This window comes from Argiope bruennichi, chromosome 2, assembly GCF_947563725.1.
Source record: "Argiope bruennichi chromosome 2, qqArgBrue1.1, whole genome shotgun sequence".
NCBI classification, from domain to species: Eukaryota; Metazoa; Arthropoda; class Arachnida; order Araneae; family Araneidae; genus Argiope; species Argiope bruennichi.
The window spans coordinates 58,430,064-58,449,767 of NC_079152.1; positions in this window are offsets into that span (position 1 = coordinate 58,430,064).

Consider the following 19,704-nt stretch of genomic DNA (forward strand, 5'->3'; position numbering starts at 1 on the left):
TGTTAATCCTTTTTCTTTGAACCATTTATTTCTCCCATTTTGATTCATAATGGGTATACAGTTTGAAAATAATATCTATATTTCGCTATGATTTCATGCAAGTATATAAAATTTGTACTATGAGCTCGTTCATATTTTATTAAAATTCGAAGCAAATATTAAATTCATTATAAAGAATAACTTAACGCATTAAATATTCATATTTGATGTATGACGTAAATAATAAAGTTAGTTTATTATATGACATTTCTTTTATCGTAGATCCATTGCCTGAGTTCAATCACCATGGCGAGAACGCATAAATCATTCAAAACAGTTGTCTGCGGAAATTAAAACAAGAGACACGATTTCGTCATAATAGTAGGGGGGAGGGGGAAAGACACTGCATTCGCATGTTTGTGGTCGCATGTACATTGCGTATGAGTTTACGTTAATTGCGTAGAAGATATGTTAAAAAAAACTGAGATGCGGTATTTTTGGAATAAAAATTCTATTTCAGTTATATATTTGTGGCTTTTGAATAATTCATTGAAAAGTATTTCATTCATAGAAAAAATTCTGTTTATACAAATTGCAGACGTTAACCGTTAACTCCTGACGTGCTAATATTTGTTGAGCGATGTTTGCTTGTCTAACGAATGCATGTAAAAGAGGATAAAGTTGCTGCCAAATGCTGACGGAAATTTAAATATTCTGACACTGAATGAATATACGGATTTTCCCTTTTACAGATTTCTAAAGCTATTGCTTTAAACAAAAGAAATCTACACTTTTGATGAAACATTAGATAGAAATTTAGATTTTGTATAGTTACGTATAAAAAATGAGTTTTTCTATTTGAATATTGAGAATATGTACTGAATAGAACAACTACATGATATTTGAGTTCAAATATAGGTATTATATGACTTTCAAATAGAGCTTAAAAAACGAGAAAATATCTTTTTATTTTATTTGCGAGGGTGCGTACCAGCATTTAATGAATATTCATTTAACATTGTTTATACAGCTATGGAAGTGAGTAGATTTTATTTACAAAATGAATATTTCTGATCTCTCCGAGACATTAGAACCCCTAAATCTCAAATAATTATGATTCTTTCAAAAAAAATTACAAAAACTTGTTAAGATTTATCTTAAAACAACGAAAAAAAACATACTATCATGCGTTTGTTCAGGAATTTTCTATATTAGTCTATGATAGATAGCATTTGCGTAATTTCAAAGGTTACTTAATCAACACCCGTCAAATTCATTTGAAAATAAAGGTTAGATCTAAGCCCCATTTTAAAGATCAGTTAGAATTTTAATAAAGATGGATCTCATTTTTCATTATCTTTGTCAGATGTTAATACTCTAGATTGGCCCTTCCTTCAAATTCACACCTACGAGAGGACTTTCCTGCCTACTTTAAAGTCAAGGCTTCTCAATCTCTGTCCATGATGGATCCTTGGAGGGACTAGTCATAGCACCTGCTACATCCAAACACCAATCCTGAACTATCCATCACAGATTTACAGACTTAAATATGAAAAGTATAGTAATTATCCATATTATTTAAAATTGAAAAAGCGTACGAGTGCCAAATTTTGTTGGTACCATTGCAAGTGATTTAAAATAAAGGTAAAACAGACAAAGTATGCAGACGATAAAAGACATTTCATGAAGGCAGTGGAAAGCATTTCTTCAGCATTTTGCTTCTCTATTTTTATATTTGTTCAAGAACTTTTATTCATTTTTTTTATTAATAAATAATTATCAGTTTTTAAGTTCTGGAAAAAGTTGCATCCCATTAAAAGTTTTTCCGAAAGGTAAACACTACCAATTCAGGTAAATACAAACAAGCAAAAAACTGATAATGAATTAAAATCAAATTGATGTTCATTCCAAAACAGCAATCCATTTTTGAAATATACATACTTGCATTTGACACATAAAATTATCTGCTTTAACCTCAGTGTAACTACAACCATGTTAATAATTCAGTAGTAATTTATCGTTTGACTTGATATCAATCAAACACTTTTAACTGGCAAATATTGAACTCTAATAGTAGTAAATATTAGGAAATATTTTTTCAGATCAAGTTGTTTTCACAATTTAGACTCAGTTTCTAATTGCTTAGCTTATTTTTACATTTAAAGTTATTGAAAAAAAATTAAAGAAATCACAGTCTCACAACCCCAAAAACTGTATCGATTTTGCCATTTTCTTATTTTTTTTATGAAGTTTAATCACCTCTAGAACACTCTCAAAAACATTATTTTAATGAGTGTTCTATGTATAGAAATCCCTGATAGAGTTTCTCTGCTATAATCACTCTACTTAGATGCGTCATCAAGGCTCGCTCGCTCCGGTAAAGCGCACATTAAAAGCGAACACATATTTGTTTACAGCAATGATTGTTTAGAATACCAAAACTGTATTCCTTCGTGAAATATGTTAAAATTTGTTTAATAACCAAATTTATTGGTTTTTTTTTTCTAGCGAAAATCTTTGTATTCTCAGTTACCCCGTAAAACAAATATATAAATATATATATTCGATTGTTTCTTTACTATAATAACTGTTATATTACAAATTTAATTTAAAATGTTCTGATACATAATTAATTATTTGTGGTTTGTTTATTGGGCTAAATAACAAGTTAAAAAGAAATGATAAAAAGAATCTTAATGGATTAAAATAAAACATCATTCATTTACTGCGTTTGTTTATTTCGAATATACAATACATATTTAGACTTGTATTTATGTTTCAAAACTGGTATTCATATAAAAATTACTTATGGAAATGGTTTATGTCCTAATGAAGAACATATTTTAAAGACGGCGCATTTTATAATTCCTTTCTTTACTTAATTGATTTTGTGTCTCCAGTTTTAAAGAATCAAGAATCGATCTTAATTATAAGCATGCTACATCTCAAAAATTTAAAGTTACATAAAATTGAATTTTAAAAATTGCTTTACTTCTTCAGTTACTTGTTGGTAATCTACGATAGTTAACAGAACCTTGATATTTTATTAAAACAATTACTTTGTCTTTCAAACTAATATTAATTATTTCAACAATTCTTTCTGTCCAACATTTTAAAAGTTACAAAGTCAAACTTTCCAGCACCAAAAACAAAAAACTGAGCACTTATGAGATGAGTTTAAGGCCATTCGTGTATTGGAAAGTTTTAATTTAATGTAGAGCGTTGTTTAATTCTTTTTTGAGCGCTTACTTACTTTTCTGCAAGACTTAGAACTAATGGTTAAAACTTTTCCGTTTCTCTAAGGAAACATAAAACCGCTATGAAATAAAAATCGCGTGTTTCAAAGTTGCGAAAGAATGTGCTTTAACTTTAGTAAGTAAGCTATTTAGCTGTCGCTTGTTTTTGATTTTTTAAAATGTAGTAGAGCTTGTTACTGAAAATAACTTTTTATCAAAATATAAACCGTCTGGATTTCCTATAAAAATGTGTAGTAAGAAAACAATTTGCCTATCTCTTTTAAAGGTTCTTAATATTTTACAATCTTATAATTCTTCAATGTTTTTGTTCATTGAGTAAGTCCATTCAACTAACAACTTTAGTTTGTTATTAAAACACGTATCAGTTTAGATTAAGGAACAAAATGTTTCTTACTTTACTAATCCTTCTTCCATATTAATTAATTTTGTATCTCTCAATAACTGCCACAAAAAAAACTTTTGCCATTGAGGAAATTCCACGTTGGCATGATCAAGTATCTAAATTCTTACAGCATTCTTTGTTCACGTAATCAGACCCTCCTTCTAATGACCTTTATCAAGTCTTAGAGTTGAGAGAAACAAGTATAAATTTCGAACAGCAAAACAATTTTTTGTGGAGATTCTTCTTTCTTCTTTGGGGCAGTCTTCTTATTAAGGAAGATTAATATAAGAGATATTTAGACAAAATTGAATGACTCGAGATTGAAATTCGAATGCTTGCTTTCGAAAAAGGTAAAGTACACCATCCTTAATAAGCGTAAGATTACGTTTCTTCAAAAATAATTGTCTCGTATGTTCTTATTTTTGTTGTCTTAGGATTTTGTCTTACTTTTCAATACTTATTATCTTATTTTTGTAAAACTTGTTTTTGTTTTATTTTTTGCTCTAAAACATGCGCTTTTCAGGTATCTTATTCTTTCATGCACGAAATTCGTTTCATATCTCTGAAGGTAACCATCCCTTCAATGTTGTGATGGTCCGAATGCTTCTGGTGATGAATCTAATAATAGTATCAATGCAGCAATTAAAGTTTGTTCATGTGTTGGTAAAATATTCACAGATATTATTTCCCAACTCCGGAAATAATGATCATTACTTACGCGTTTTAGAATGTGCTTTATTTCGCTTATTTATGGAGGTAATATTACTCAGAGTACAGTTTTCGGAACAATTTCGAAATTTTGATAATTACAATACGTTCTCTTAATTTTCCTTGTACACGAGAAAACAAAACAGATTGCATCCTACTATAACAGTTATGCGAGCAGATTAAAAATATAATAACAAATTATAAACAAATTAGTAATTCCTAACTGTTGTGACACTGAAGGTAAAAGCATTTCAGAGAAACTTATAAAGCATAGCATATAAAAGAAAGAGAAAAAAACATTAGAAAAATATAATAAAATGCAGTCAAATTTCGCTCAAAAAATCTCATAACGAGTAATTAGCAAAAAGATCAATATAAAATGTGAAAAATAATGACTCGCTTAACCAGTTATGTTTCGCCGAACAAGTGGTTAGGAGGCATCATGACGTCACATGCAAGATTGGCCTACATCATTCTGTATTGAACACTTGTTTGAAGAAAGCCATTATATCTACAAGGATAAAGTTTTTATCGTATAGGGTTGTAGAACACGACTTCGAGTAATTTAACACGTCCTGTGAAAACTAAATCGACAGGATTATATCTATAGAACCAGATAGGTATAGAAGTGGACAATAACAACATCGATGAGCTGTTGAAAGAACATAGCCAGAACTACCGTAGATTTTGTGGAAGCGCATTCTGTGCAATAACAAGAAGCTACGAAAGAGACTTAGTTAGGAAAAGGAGAAATAACAGACTAAACAGAGCAATAATAATGTTCCAGTGAAACAAGGGAGATGTTGAAAGCATAAGGAATTATGTGCGCTGGACAGTAAGAAGCATCGCCATTATATGGCAGTAACTGTGCATGTTACAAATTCAGTCACAATAATGCTGAGTTTAATTTTAGACAAAGACAAATCTCTCTAGACAAATTTCTAATAAATAAAATCATATATTATAAATAATAAATTTGTTTGAGTATTTCGTTTCGAAATGGAATGCATTGCCCGGTTTTGCTCAGATTCCTATGGGAAAAACTGTTTCGCTTAGAGAGTATTTCTCTTCCTGTAATACTCAGGAACTAATTATGTTTGGTAAGGGAATTTTGCTAAAGAATATGTAAACACAAAATAGCGTATTAATATTTTTGTTGTGCGTTGTGACTTATGGCACTTTACAAGTCAGCTGATAGTTATCTGTTTGCGATTTAAGCCGAGTGAGCGTCTCTTGTTTTTTCAGTGCGCCAGCTAGGGCCAAGAGTACGACTTATCTACTTCATGCGTCGCAACCCTTTTTACGAGGCAGATTTCCTTCAAGCATTTCATTCACTCAACCACAGATCGTAATTTAGACCTGAATCAGAGAACTATCACCTCTAAACCAGTACCCCCAGTAGTATTACTTTCGACATGGAGGACTTTGTGACCACGACAGATTTATACGCGCGTCAGCCACCAGACACACACGGAGAACCTTCGGTTAGCGGGGTTCGAACTTACAACCTAAAGGATGCTAATCCAACGCCCTACAAACCAGGCTATTCCGGCCTCAAAATATTAAAATTATAATAATATAAAAGTATTAATATTAAAATAGACTAGGCAATCGAATACATAACCGTATGATTCTAAACAGTCTGTTCCATCATTTCTTTCAGCATTGCTGTTCATTCACACTAAACAGTTATAGCCAAGAAATTGTCTGAGCATAAAATCAGTAGGCCCCTTCTGGCACATTTGAATAAAGAGCTCCGCAATTTTAAAGATAAAATTATGAAGCAGGTCACATATTGATTATTACCTTTCAAGTATCGTCTATTAAAGACAGCAAAAAGAAAAACATTTTCAGGGGAGCAGAAATCGACAGGAAAAATTCACTATTGACAATAACATTTTCATTAATATAGGGAAGTTTTTTGCTCTAGTAAGAAAGACTTCAACTTCTAAAAGTAGGGGTGAACTGCAGGAAATAAAACTAAAAATTCATCATAAACTTTTAAGAAAAAGAAGCGGTGTTTTTGGAACTAGTTTTGACATCCTTTCAACACATATTAAAGCGATTTAAAGGGCACAATTTTCACTTTCGGAAGAAAAGTTACATAAATATAAAGTTTTACAAACCATTCATTTTCTTAATGCTACAAAAATAGAAAAACTTTTCATTTTGATTGTTTTATAGCTGTTTTTAAAGGAAATAGACTAATGAGGAAATATATTTACATAACCACTATAAAAAAATTTATGGTGTGACGGAAAGTTTATGTAATTGCTTACTGATATTTCAATGATAAAAAAACTAAAATCTATATATTAATATATACAAGTTGTCTACTCTTATCATGACTCAAAAGCTAATTTCTAAACCGTTAAATATAGACATATAGTTCCAAAAGTAAAAAATGTTTTAAAAGTTAGAAAGAATTGTACTTTATGTCGTTTCTGTTAATAGATATTTCTCAAAAAGGGAATTTGACTTTTTGTAACCCCACGATCCTATTAGTCATATTTATTAAATATTCTTGACACTGAACATTTTAATTAAAAAATTCATTCTTTTAAGTAAATTAATGCAATTAAACTGCCTAACGAAAAGCTGAAAATCAGTATTTTAGATGAATTTTACTAATGATTTCAGGGTCTCAAGGGAATGTTAAAGGATCGTTTTCGAAATGAAATTCTGTACTGTTTTGTTACTTTTTCAAATTTATTTTTAAAATAATTATTATCTTTAAAGATAAAGAATAATTTTATAATAACAATAATTTTATAATTTAAATTTATCTTTAAAATAATTATATAGCACTTTATAAGATTGAAGAGCTTTAATTTCGTTAATTTTAATCATAAAACTTATCGTATGCTTTAGAGTATTGACAATTATTTACAAAATATGATTGTTAGGACTGAGTGCCGGTATAAAAAGTTAAATTTCGCAACTTTTTGAGAAATATATTTCTTGACTTAATAACATAAATTATAATTTTTCAATTAAAATGTTTAAAATACTTTCGAGATTGAAACTATATGTCTTCCTCTAGTAATTTAGAAATTAGCTATTGGAACATAAAAGTAGACACTATGTTCATATATATATATATATTGGCAATAATCGTAATATATAATTTAAAGTTTGTTAATTTGAATTTCATACACTTGCAGTATTAGACGTATTGACGGTATCGAATGAATTTTGACGTCTCTATGAAAATGATGAATAGATATATCTCCGCATTGAAATTATTTTTACATCATTTTAAAATTTAAAAAATTAATTTTATAATGACAATAATTTTATTATTGTACTATTTCTCTCTGAATTTTAATCAACTTTTCAAAATTAATTGAGGCAATTCATCAATTCCATTATTTTGGTCGAAATATAAAATCTTTTAATTATTTAATAACATTTATCACACGTGCACTTTTGACAGTACTGAAATTTAGTGTATTCAGATATTTGCTTCTATTACATATTTTTTTTTTGTTAAATTCAATTTGTTATCTAACACCTTTTGATATGTATCTTAAACTATGTTTTTTAAATTCATTATTGCAATATCCATAACTGTTTGAGCTAATATCATCTTATATTTTAAAAGTTTAATGCACCTGATTGCATACCATATGTTTTTCATATTACTTTCAGCTTAAGTTTATTGCATGGAGTTGCTTGAATGTTATTTTAAAATGGTTTTTAAGTACGAATATGCTCGGACGTTATTGCAAAAGAAATTTAAAATTTAAAAAAAAAATTATTAAACATTTACTACTTAATATGCAACTATGTGCCAAATATGGCAGCTCTAAGTTTAGCAATTGGCATACAGAGCATTTGAACATCTCATTCATTCCTACATCTCGATTATCGCAATTTACAAATAGATTGCCTGCGTCCTGGCATAGGGGCAGCGTGTCTTCCCCGTGATCTGGGCGTCCTGGGTTCGAGTCCGGGTTTGGACATGGTTGTTCTATCTGTGAGATGTGTGAATGTGCCCCCCTGTAAAAAGGGGTTGTGCAAGCTAATGTGATGCGTGAGTAGCTAAGACGTACTCTTGGCCCTAGTTGGCGCTACTAAAAAACAAGAGACGCTCCCTTGGCTTAAAATCGCTGACTTCGGCAGCGAGCATGTCCATGGCAAGTGCCATTAGAAACAACAAATAAAATTCCGGTTTATTAATATCAGCATATTAATAAAATAAGATACACCAGATGATACAAAAACACTTTAGAATCCTGCAAAGTTTTTAAAATGGGGCAATTCATAACTCAAAGTCATCGAATAAACAAGCTTCGCTAAGCTCTGAGGCATAAAATAAAAATGAGCTTATTGAATGCTGTGTAAGGGGAAAGAAATAATGAGAAACATTTGTTTCCACCAAAAAAATAAAGTTTTTTTTTTCTGAGAAAAAAAGAGCACAATTTTTAAAAAAAAAAATGTTTTTTTAATATTTGCCATCAAGGCAAAGATAATTTTTTTTTTTTTTTTTTACGAGTTCACCAATTTCATAGTTTTTCTGCAAAATCTGAACAATAATTACCAATTATCTGACGATTCACAGCAGATTTTAAAACGTTATTTAATGAGAATTCGAAAGATATTTATGTGCAAAGAGTTTTTCAGAAGGATTTATAGATTTCGGATGGATTTAAAGTAAAGAAATCATTAATAGTGGATTTATTTTTAAAAATTAAATGCCATCATTTTTTAGCATTTTACTAATAATTATGTGATATTTTTGTATTATTCGACCGAATCTGTTTAGTTACAATGATAATGAAGAGAAATCAAAAAATCGAATTATGAAATGCAAATAGGTACTTGCTAATAATTTTATTGATTGCTTCCAGTACGATTCAAATTCATTTCAGATCTGGTCTTATAATGCATTTCATGAACCTATGACCTATAAACCCTCTGTGTTATATTTCATACGGTTTATTTCCGTCACCTAATCAACTGTATTCACAAATTACCATAAACGCATCACATCTAAAAATATTAATATTATGCAATATATTTAAAAATTCTCCTTCACTTTCTTTTCTAAACGCGATTTAAATTAACTTTTTTTTCCTTAGTTATTAATTCATAACAATGTAAAATCAATTATTTCATTGAATTGACTCACTTTTGAATATTTGTCGCTGTAAAGAACAGAACTCTTTCGTGTTATTCCATCCACGTTACACACGGTGTGACTAGGTTAAGGTTACAGAGAAGGTCTACATCAACATAATTTAAATTCTTGACGAGTAGCCTCAATTATGGTAGATTCCACGCATTTCTCGTCTGAGAAGAGACCTTTGTTCGTAAGTCTCCTTCCTCATTTGAATAGAAAAGAGAGTTCTAGCGCAAAATTAATTTCAATTTTACAAGAAAAGTAATTGAGTTCTGCATCTCATAAAACTTAATAACACAAGCCTAAACATCCAAGTACTTAAAATGAGAAAATAATTAGTAAGCAAGAGAGGAAAATAGAATGAATGAAAATTTGTAAAAATATGATGATTTTTAGATTAAAGATCGTTCTAAACACATACATTTTTATTTTAGTTCAATTAATTATTCTTTATCATTTTTAGCTTTGTTTTTCTCCAAGAAAGGTGGTTATACGGTAATTAATATTTTATGCAATCTGAACTTTTGAGAAAATTGTATCGTAATCAGTAGCAAATTACCTTTCGGTTAATTAAAAATGCTGAAAGAAGTGAATTTGAAATGATACCGGAAAATAAAACTTTAAAATTGGGTTTTTGATTATCATAAAACAAAATATTCCTATTATTAGTTTCTCTTTTAATCAACTTTTTGTGGCGGAAGATTTCGACAGCTCACGCTGGCTTCGGGCTCAAAAGTTTTGAAATAGAACAATACACAATCTTTTGTCAAGCTTTCACAAATATCCATTAGTTAGAAAAACAAATTCCCCAGGTCATGGAGAACTACATAAATCGGAAATTTTAAATATGATCAATGTGATTGTATCTATTGTTTACATTTTGGAATTAGAGGTTTTGTTTGACCTTTCCGAACGCGCAATTATAAAAGATTTAACAACGAGACTCCCAATGACCTAACAATTTCAAGTAGAGGTATGCTAGATAATAAGAACAAGTAGTCTTCCCAAAACTTTCTCGGATACTCATTAATAAATATGTTACCCCTTTCGTTTCGCTTAAAATGAAACGATGAGTGAAGAGTGCTCAGCACAGAAGTGCACAACTCTCAGTCGCACAAATGAGAGTTGTGGGCTTCGTAGTATAGTAAAGGAAACCGGTATTTGTGTGTTAATTGAAACGCATTGGCGAACAATAGTTACGAAATATCCATGATTGCTTTGGGTTGGATCTAGTGTGCGATTGTCTGAGGCCTTTTTTGGTAATTAATCACTGAAGCGGTTGATAAACAAGAATCCAAAAATTAATATACATTTAGGACAAACCCTTTTGAAACTAAAATTGAACATAAAATTTGTAATCAGAAAATTACAAACCAAATTTAATTTATTTAAGTCATTGCATTTTGAGTTATTGAGCTTAAATATATATGCGAAAAAACAGACGGACAGACAGTCAATCCTTTGACGGATTTCATTCTATATTCCATACATATATACACTTTAGATTAACATCTATAAATCAAATAGCTCTTTACGCTTTATAGTAATCATTTGTAGTAGGAAAGCCGAATTGCCAGCCTTTCTCAAAATGGATTTTATTGAAATTTTGATAAAAATCTACAAATTTTATGTTTAGTCCCTTTGCCATATTTCTTCCGTTTAGCTCGAAGTGTTAATGGGTTATCATGCCAACAAACAGTTAGAGAGTGATAGATATAATTCCAAAAATCAGATTTTATGGGAGGAGGATTCAGGAAGGTCTGAAAGGTGGATATTCGTCAAAACATGGTTCTTGAATTTTTTGACGATTACAATAGTTTCTCTTTGGATACTTCGTATACGAGAAAATACAAAAAAAGAATTTGAAGCTGAAAAGAGCAATTAGTAATAATCAGAGATACGTTTTTTATTATAATTCATTTTGCTTTCAGTATATCAATATTGTTGTTGTTGTTTCTTATGGCACTTGTATTGGACAAGCCCGCTGTCCAGCGGGTATGTCCAATACAAGTGCAGACAGCGATTTTAAGTCGGTGGGGGAGCGTCTCTTGTTTTTATAGAAGCGCCAACTAGGGCCAAGAGTACGACTTAGCTACTCACGCATCACTGATTCGCTTGCACAACCCCTTTTTACAGGAGGGAACATTCACACATCTGACAGATAGAACAATGGAAGAACAACCATGCCCAAACCGGGACTCGAACCCAGGACGCCCAGATCACGGGGAATACGTGCTACCCCTATGCCAGGACTTCGGCGTATATCAATATACTTCTGTTTATCACTTGCTTACCGTAAGGATAGAGGTTTCGGTGAACAGAGCGGGACATATGGTCAACGCATGTATTATGATATACAGAATCAGTGCTAATCTTTGGAGGTGCGTCTTTTATTTCTCCAGAGAAATAGCTTACTGGCCATTAATGGGTCAAATGTATATCAGCTATAAGCAACAGAAGAGAAACAGTGACATACATTTCAAAAAGTAAGGCATCTGTGGTGGTAGAAATTATCTGTGTTCTGTTGTGATAGTATCACACTTAAGTGATATTCTTTGAAGACATGATATTAATAATGATGTATTGGACTCGAACAACTTAATTGAGTATAACAGCCAAATATAAGACGACATTAGCATAGCAAAGAGAAACATCTACACTAAAACCCCGTTATAAGAATCGTATAATTTACCATGTTCAAAATAAAAATAAACTAGTATTTAGTCCAGATTTACTAGTTGTGCGCATTTGCTTTCAGTATGTAGCACTTTTTAAATACTGAGAAAACGTATAGCAGAGAAGATTTATAACTGATAAACTTCCGATCTTATGTAGTTATATGGTTCGAGCATTCTAATCCCTTCCAAGTACTAATAACAGATAAAAAAAAATCATTTCGTGACGCACAATGACCTAATAGATTCACATAGAGATTCTTAAAAAAATATATAGAAAGAACTCGAGACAGAAAAAAATAAAGGAATTCCTAATAGAAATGAGAGGCTTATTTTAAAGTATAATATTATAGTATATCCTTTGTTGATAGAAAATGATCATTCAGCTAATATTTACTTCAGGAGACACAATGGACTTGTCGGCTATTTTAATCTGCCAAAGATGCACACACAACTTCTATTCAACTAATTAATTCACACCATTCTCAGATAAATGAGAGTTGTAAAAAACAGAATGGACGTTAGAATCGTAATAATAAGCGAAATGAGATCTCAAAGATCAATCTTACGAAGAATGAATTGTAATTCAGTTTACCGACTATTGTTTGTTTTATTATATTAACGTCCCGTTTTTTAAAGCAACACTGGGCTATTGGGACGGACCTCGTGATTTTGAACCGCGATCAGATGAAGAGGGTGATACCTAAGCCGGCACCCCTCTCCGAACTTCCACACCACACCAACAAGAGGTCTTTTGGCTCTGACGGATTTAACGTGCACCAGACCCGCTTACACGACGGTTGGAATCGGGTCTCTAGCCTGAAAGTTTGACTCATCAATCATGAAAGTACATTTTGAATAAATCATCCACTTGCCTAATTTTTACAGACAAAAAGTTTATAAACACTTAAAAATTTACGGTTAAGTAGTTATTCTTTGTAAACCTCTGCAGATCAATTGATATATACGGAAATTATTCCTAAAGAATTTATATGTTAACTTACAGTCAGTCTAAAAATGCAGTACATCCTTTTTTGTATACTTTCATTTCAACCATTATAATTCAGCTGAAATTCTCAATCAATGACGATAAATGAAAAGAACAGAATATCAAAAATGGTGTACATCAGATGGAATCAAATAACTCCAAATCAGTTCATATTATTGCATAATTAAGAGATTATAATTTTCCTTCCTCTTCCATTCAGGAACTTTGAAGGCAACTATAATCTTGAGGATTACTAGTTCTGCTCAAATCCTCCAAGTTGAAACAACTAAATTACAGTTGTTTAGATTATAGAATAAACAAAAAAAAATTCATTTATACCATCTTTAATTTAGTCATTTAACTGATCAATGATATGCTCTTTTACTGCATATACATAATGGTGGTTTGCTGAATAAGTTACATACTTAAATTCCTAAACGGAAAAATCGTGAAAGCCCATCTTTCAATCAGCAGATAACCTCAATTTCAAAGCAGTAGATAATATATATAACTATTGATTCTAGAGTCATGACAGCACACAAGCGTTTGAGACAAAGCACTAAATGCATCACACAATAGAAGAAAGAAAATAAAATTCACTGATATTGACAGGAAGACATTAAGTACTTTTGTTACCTCAGAGAGAAAGACCACAGTGACAGATAATTTCATAAATTTATTATACCTTTATGGAACCGAATGCCTATTCACATACTTTAAACAGAACTACTTAAATAGAAGCAGAGCTATTTTAAAACTCTTTTTAAATACAAAATGGTGACTATTATGATAACGGAAGCATGAAACATGAGAAACTGATCAGAGAAAGAATGCATTGTTCAGTGATTAATCTGTAATCTTTGCCACTATTTTCTATTTCATGACTGGTAGAAGAAATCTTCATAAACTTATAGCTCAATCTCTTTTTTACCGAAAGTGGGAATGGAATCATACTCTGGATAGTTAGATAGTCTATAGTAAACTAAATTATTACTTGAAAACAAAGAGTAAATAGAAATTAATAGTGTTCTACTCTGTAAAGCTTAAATCGTACATGGTATGACAGATGCTATGATGGGAAATAAGACTCAATATCAACGGCAAACCTGTGAAATTGAATGAGAATTTAAAGGACTTGCCACTGAAAGCAACATGCTCTTCTCGAGCTTTTCTTCCAACTGGGTTGTTGCGCAGTTGTGAATTTGTTTATTCATTTAGCATGTGCTGTATATTTTACTAGTCCTTTTCAGCAATCAACCGATTCACAGGAGATGTTGGTTATATTTAATTTCAAATAAGTATTCATGATTCCGTTAAAGATATCAAAATCGTGTTATTTTAATAGTCTTACATATGTTCTGCTTATTTTGTATATAAACTTTTCTAACGAAGACTAGATCTATTGCATTATTATGATACTATTATGTCTAGTTCATCTATCTTCTAAATTTAGAACAATTCTATATTATTGCAATTTCTATTGCAACTTTTTTGTTCATCTTGTATATTGTACAGATATTAAACAAAATTTTTCTTCTTTAGCTAGCAAAAACGAAAGAAAAATCACGCGATTAAATATTGACGAAATAATGAAAACGATTTCGTTTTCAATCGCAGCAATGAAGATATTGTTGTGAAATATACTTAAAAAACGTGTTTAAAAGTTAAATAAGTCTAGAAATGATTTGATATGTAGAGCGTCAAGCATACACAAGGATATTCATTTTTATTATAAGTAGAGACAGAGATCTGATTTATCTGTTTCTTTTACTTAGTGATTAAATCAGTGATAAAGACCTTTCTACAGATCAGCCTTCTTGCGTGTTTGACCCTATATTCTATGGCCAAAATGACATGTGCCTGCACCTCTATATTATTTTCAAAGTTTGTAAACGACCTTTAGGGACATCATGCATATGAAGGAGATTTTATGTTGAAGTCACATAAAGCATCCTGTAGCATCTCAGGTGAAATCGGTTAGATTTAGTTTTTTCTGGTTTTCCTATTTAAACTATCCTCGATAGGTATCAAATGCACCAAGACTAAATTATTAACAAAATCGCATGTAAAATTTCAGAAGCGGCAGCAATGCTATATAAAAAGTGATTTATAAAATAGGAAGTTAGGTAAAGAATTGACAAAAAAATTCTTGGAATCAAAACATTTTCTACGGGAAAAATTGAATAAACATTGATCCTTTATAATATTAATTGCATAACAGTTTTAAAGGAGTTTCCAAGCTTTTGGGAACCTGTACAATTCTTGCCTGATTACTACTCTTCAAAATATAATTTAATCGTTTTTGATTCTTTTTTTTATATATTTAACGAAGTATATATTAAGAAGTTTATATTTCCTTCAGTTTTTATCATAATATGCATATTTATCTAATGTAGTCCCATGGCTGTAAATACTTGAAATAAGGATTGGCCTTTGCAAGATTTGCAACAGGTCTTACTTTCCAGGGGTTGATGAACAGGCAAGATTCAGGGAAGCGTTCAACATTTGTCACGTGAGCGACGAACGGAAGCGGCACTTTCCATTTCTTCCTAAAGGACGCAAGACCAGCGAGCTGTGACCGGCTTCGACACTTGCCGACACACTTCCGATTGCCTTTTCCGAGTGCATAGCTGACAAGAGAATTCGATTATTCTTGTTCAGTTTGTGAAAAAAATGACGAAAAAGAATAACGATTCAATTGAACTTAATGGTATGTTCTGCACAATTACACATCGCCTGCAATGAATGAGGATAGCTGAGTGAAACGATACAAAGTGAAGAGATACAAAGTCTCTTTGAATCTAAAAACTGAACAAGACAGTTGGTTGGTTTTTACATATCCAGATGATTTTTGGAATAGCATTGACAAACGAGTGATAACAAAGGAAAGAATTCAAAATTATTCTTGATAATTAGAGATATTTGATAGTTATAAATTAGAGAGAATTGAAAAGTATTCTAAGAATTAGAATATTATATATTATATATATATGTAAAAGATTGAATATATTTTTGTCAGTAGTAAAAGAATTTTATAATTAATACCTAATTACTACTGATATAGATTCCTTAGAAAACAAATTTCACTGGTTTGGCCTGTTTGGAATATCTCTACATTAGATCTGGAAGTTCACCGGACTAGATTCGATTCTATTGAAGGATTCATCGCATAAGCAAGTCAGGAAAATATTAAATCTAGGAAGGTCAAATTTTCTTCCTTTGATATGATTCGAAATTTTGCATAGACGCATAGTCAGTTTTTATACATTGTAGTCCCGAACAAGACCCCAAATAGCCCTTGTGAATTTTCAAAAATGGGATGTTAGGATATCTTTCAACATCGAATTAATTGAATTGAATTGAAAAATTCAATAAAATTTTAAAAATAATTACGTCTTTATTAGCCGTCCACTCTGTTTAATTTGTAACTGTCGATGGATTATAGTACTTAACAAAAGATGAAAACAATCTAAAATGACAATGAACTGTAGAATTTTATGAAAAGTGGTACATTGATTAATTACGAAGAAAAGACAAGGCGATTACACAAAATCGCTGTTCATTATAAAATATTAAAAAAAATCGATTTTATTAGATTCAAATCGAAAATCTTTATTCGTCATGTCCCAATTTATGATATATAACGCTTCCATTTTTATGTATTTAATTATTTTATTACAAGATAGGTTTCAACTAATGATGGCGAATTTACAGACTTTCTCCTTAACTGCTAATTTGGTAAAATTTTGAAACGAAACTAGTAAATAGATAAAATAACCATGATTCTTTAAAATGTGAATATAAAATTGAAATTCATTATAATAAGACCCTTTATTTAATTTTGTATCCTATGATGAAAGTACAGAAAGCAAAAATCAACAAATGAAGTTTAATTTTTTAATGAAACTGCAGGAATTAAATTTTCTGAATTCAAAGAATTGTGGAGGATATTTTAATCGCTCAAAAGACACAAAAATATTTCAAACGATGCATTTCTTATATATATAGAAAAAAAGAAATAGAAAGTGCATAGTAAAGAAAGTATAGAGGTTTGAAAGGTCAGAAAAGGTTAGAATATAACAATCCGTTTTAGGGATTTATTTGACAAGTATAAACTTATGAAAGGGAATCTTAGGTATCTTTGAAGGAAATTTGTAGGTGTTAGGAATTTTTATTCCTTCGTTCGGAGCGTGAGAAATTACAATAGTCATCAGTTTTCTAGAAAGAAAACTGATGACTATTAGAAATTATTTTTTTATTTTATTAGAAATTATTTTTTAAAAAGTTTGTTTTAGATAAGGAAATAAAAGAAGTTTTGAGAACGAAATGTCATGATATAATTCAAGATAAAAATTAGGAAATTAATTAAGATTTAAATTGGGTTAAGGAATGTTATTATATATTATATACTATATATATACCTACTATTTTGTTCCAGAGGCGTATTATCATGCTGTATTTGTGTATTTGTTTAAATCAATAGCCGACATTTCTGTTCTATGGATACGTAATGGAGGATATCGAAAGATTAAGATAAATTATGTATATGTTTAGCAAGTTACGTTGAAAGTAATGTAGAATTATCAGTAATAATTTTAAGCTAAAATTCATATTTTATGGGTAAATAGGCTTGCCTGTATTGTAATCTTCAGTTTCAAAAGGATCAAAAAATTTTAAAATAAAATAAGCGCTTATTAAAAGCAATTTAAATAAGGAAACAGTTCCGGAGACAAAGAAAACATCACATAAATATTCTTACAGAATTTAAAGCAAATTAAATCTTTTATAACATTAAAAAGATTTATTAAAACATAAATTATTTCCAGTTATTGATTTATTACCCAAATATCCAGCAAAAAAAGATCTTAATAAACCTCAAAAGTCTTATTTCCATGTGCAAATAAAAATTTAGAAAAACATAAAAGGAATATTATTCATTTAAGTAAACAGAAATTAATTAAATTTTGTCTAGAGAACGGGAAAAATTAATTAAAAATAATATTTAATTATTATACTGACTGAACTTGCTTCCTAAAATAACCAAGTGAAGAAAATGAGAAATCTTTGAGATAAAACAATACTGATAAAAATATTCAATTATGCTCACATAATGGTAAAAAGTATCGATCTTTCATTTAATTTGCAGTAGGAAGATTTATTGCACAGACTTTTATGACGTTAAGATATCATTTATAAATTATTTATTTTAATTTCATTGAAAACCTTTACAGTTTATATGGTATTACTTTATTTTTATTACACTTTTTTTATTATTTTTAAATATATTAAATATATTATTTAAAAATATTAACGAAATATAAACTAATTATGCTTCGCCTAAATTAAATCTATGAAGCAACAGCAAAGATATCTATTATTTTAAATATTCCAAATGTTTCCATTTTACAAGAAAAATAATTGAATGCTTTTATAGTATCAACATGCCCAAAATTTGCGAAATGTTTTTTCTGGAAAAAAAAAGAGTCACAAAGATAAATGATTAGTTTTAAATAATAACCTTCAGTTCTTTTAACTAACCTTATTTTGGGAAGGAAAAACTGAAGATTCTTTGAACTCTTATCCTATCAGCTGCAAAGATTTTGGGAAGTTGAACCGTTACCTAAAAAAGGAATTTAAATTCTTTAAGAATACACTTTTTTGGCAATGCAAAAAGGAACAAAAAATAAAAGTCAGACAAAAACAAAAAAGCCAATAACAAAGTAAAAGTTTGGTGCAGAAAAAAGGAATGAAGCTATTATATTTAGGAAGATATATATTCTTTTTATTTTCTTCCTTTAGTACTTTTGTGAAATTCTAAATTATAATTCTATATACATGCTCGGTTTTGAAACATTTTCATAACAAAAAGATTCTTCAAGAAAATATCTTTATAAAAAGTCTTATGATATTGTGAAAGCCTATATTTAAAAAATAACTTGTTGCACTAAGCACATATACATTTAAAGTTCCTTGTTTCAAAGTAAAAATAAGTTTTTATTTCAAAGTAATAAGTTTTTTATTTCAAAAATAAGTTTTATTATTTTATGAGTTTTTATTTTTAATTTATTATTTTTTTGAATATCCCTATTTTTCCTTTCAAGATTTCTAGAAGGAAATGTTATATTTTACAAAACTCTTGTATTATAGAAATTTCACTTTAAGAATAAAAAATTCATAGAAAAAGTCTTTGGAATAGGTAATATATCAACAGACATAACATTATGGATCCATATAATATAAGCATAGATCCGCACATGCACAGCTCCAGGTAATAAAAGCATAAATCCACAGATGCACAGCTCCACATAATATAAGCACAGATCCGCTATTACATAAAAAAATAATAACACACATTAAAATTTTAATATCTTAAACTAATGAGCACAAATAAAGAATCCTGTGAGCTATTGAAAATACCATGATATTAATTAATTGAATAATGAATTTTTTAATGTTTTACATAAATATTTCCTTTGCATAAATAATTCCTCAATCAATCATCATTATTATATCTATTCGGTCCTTTAAGATCATATTTCCTTTTTTTAGGGTAAATTTTTAGATTAATTGTACTTTTCTGCATTCATAAT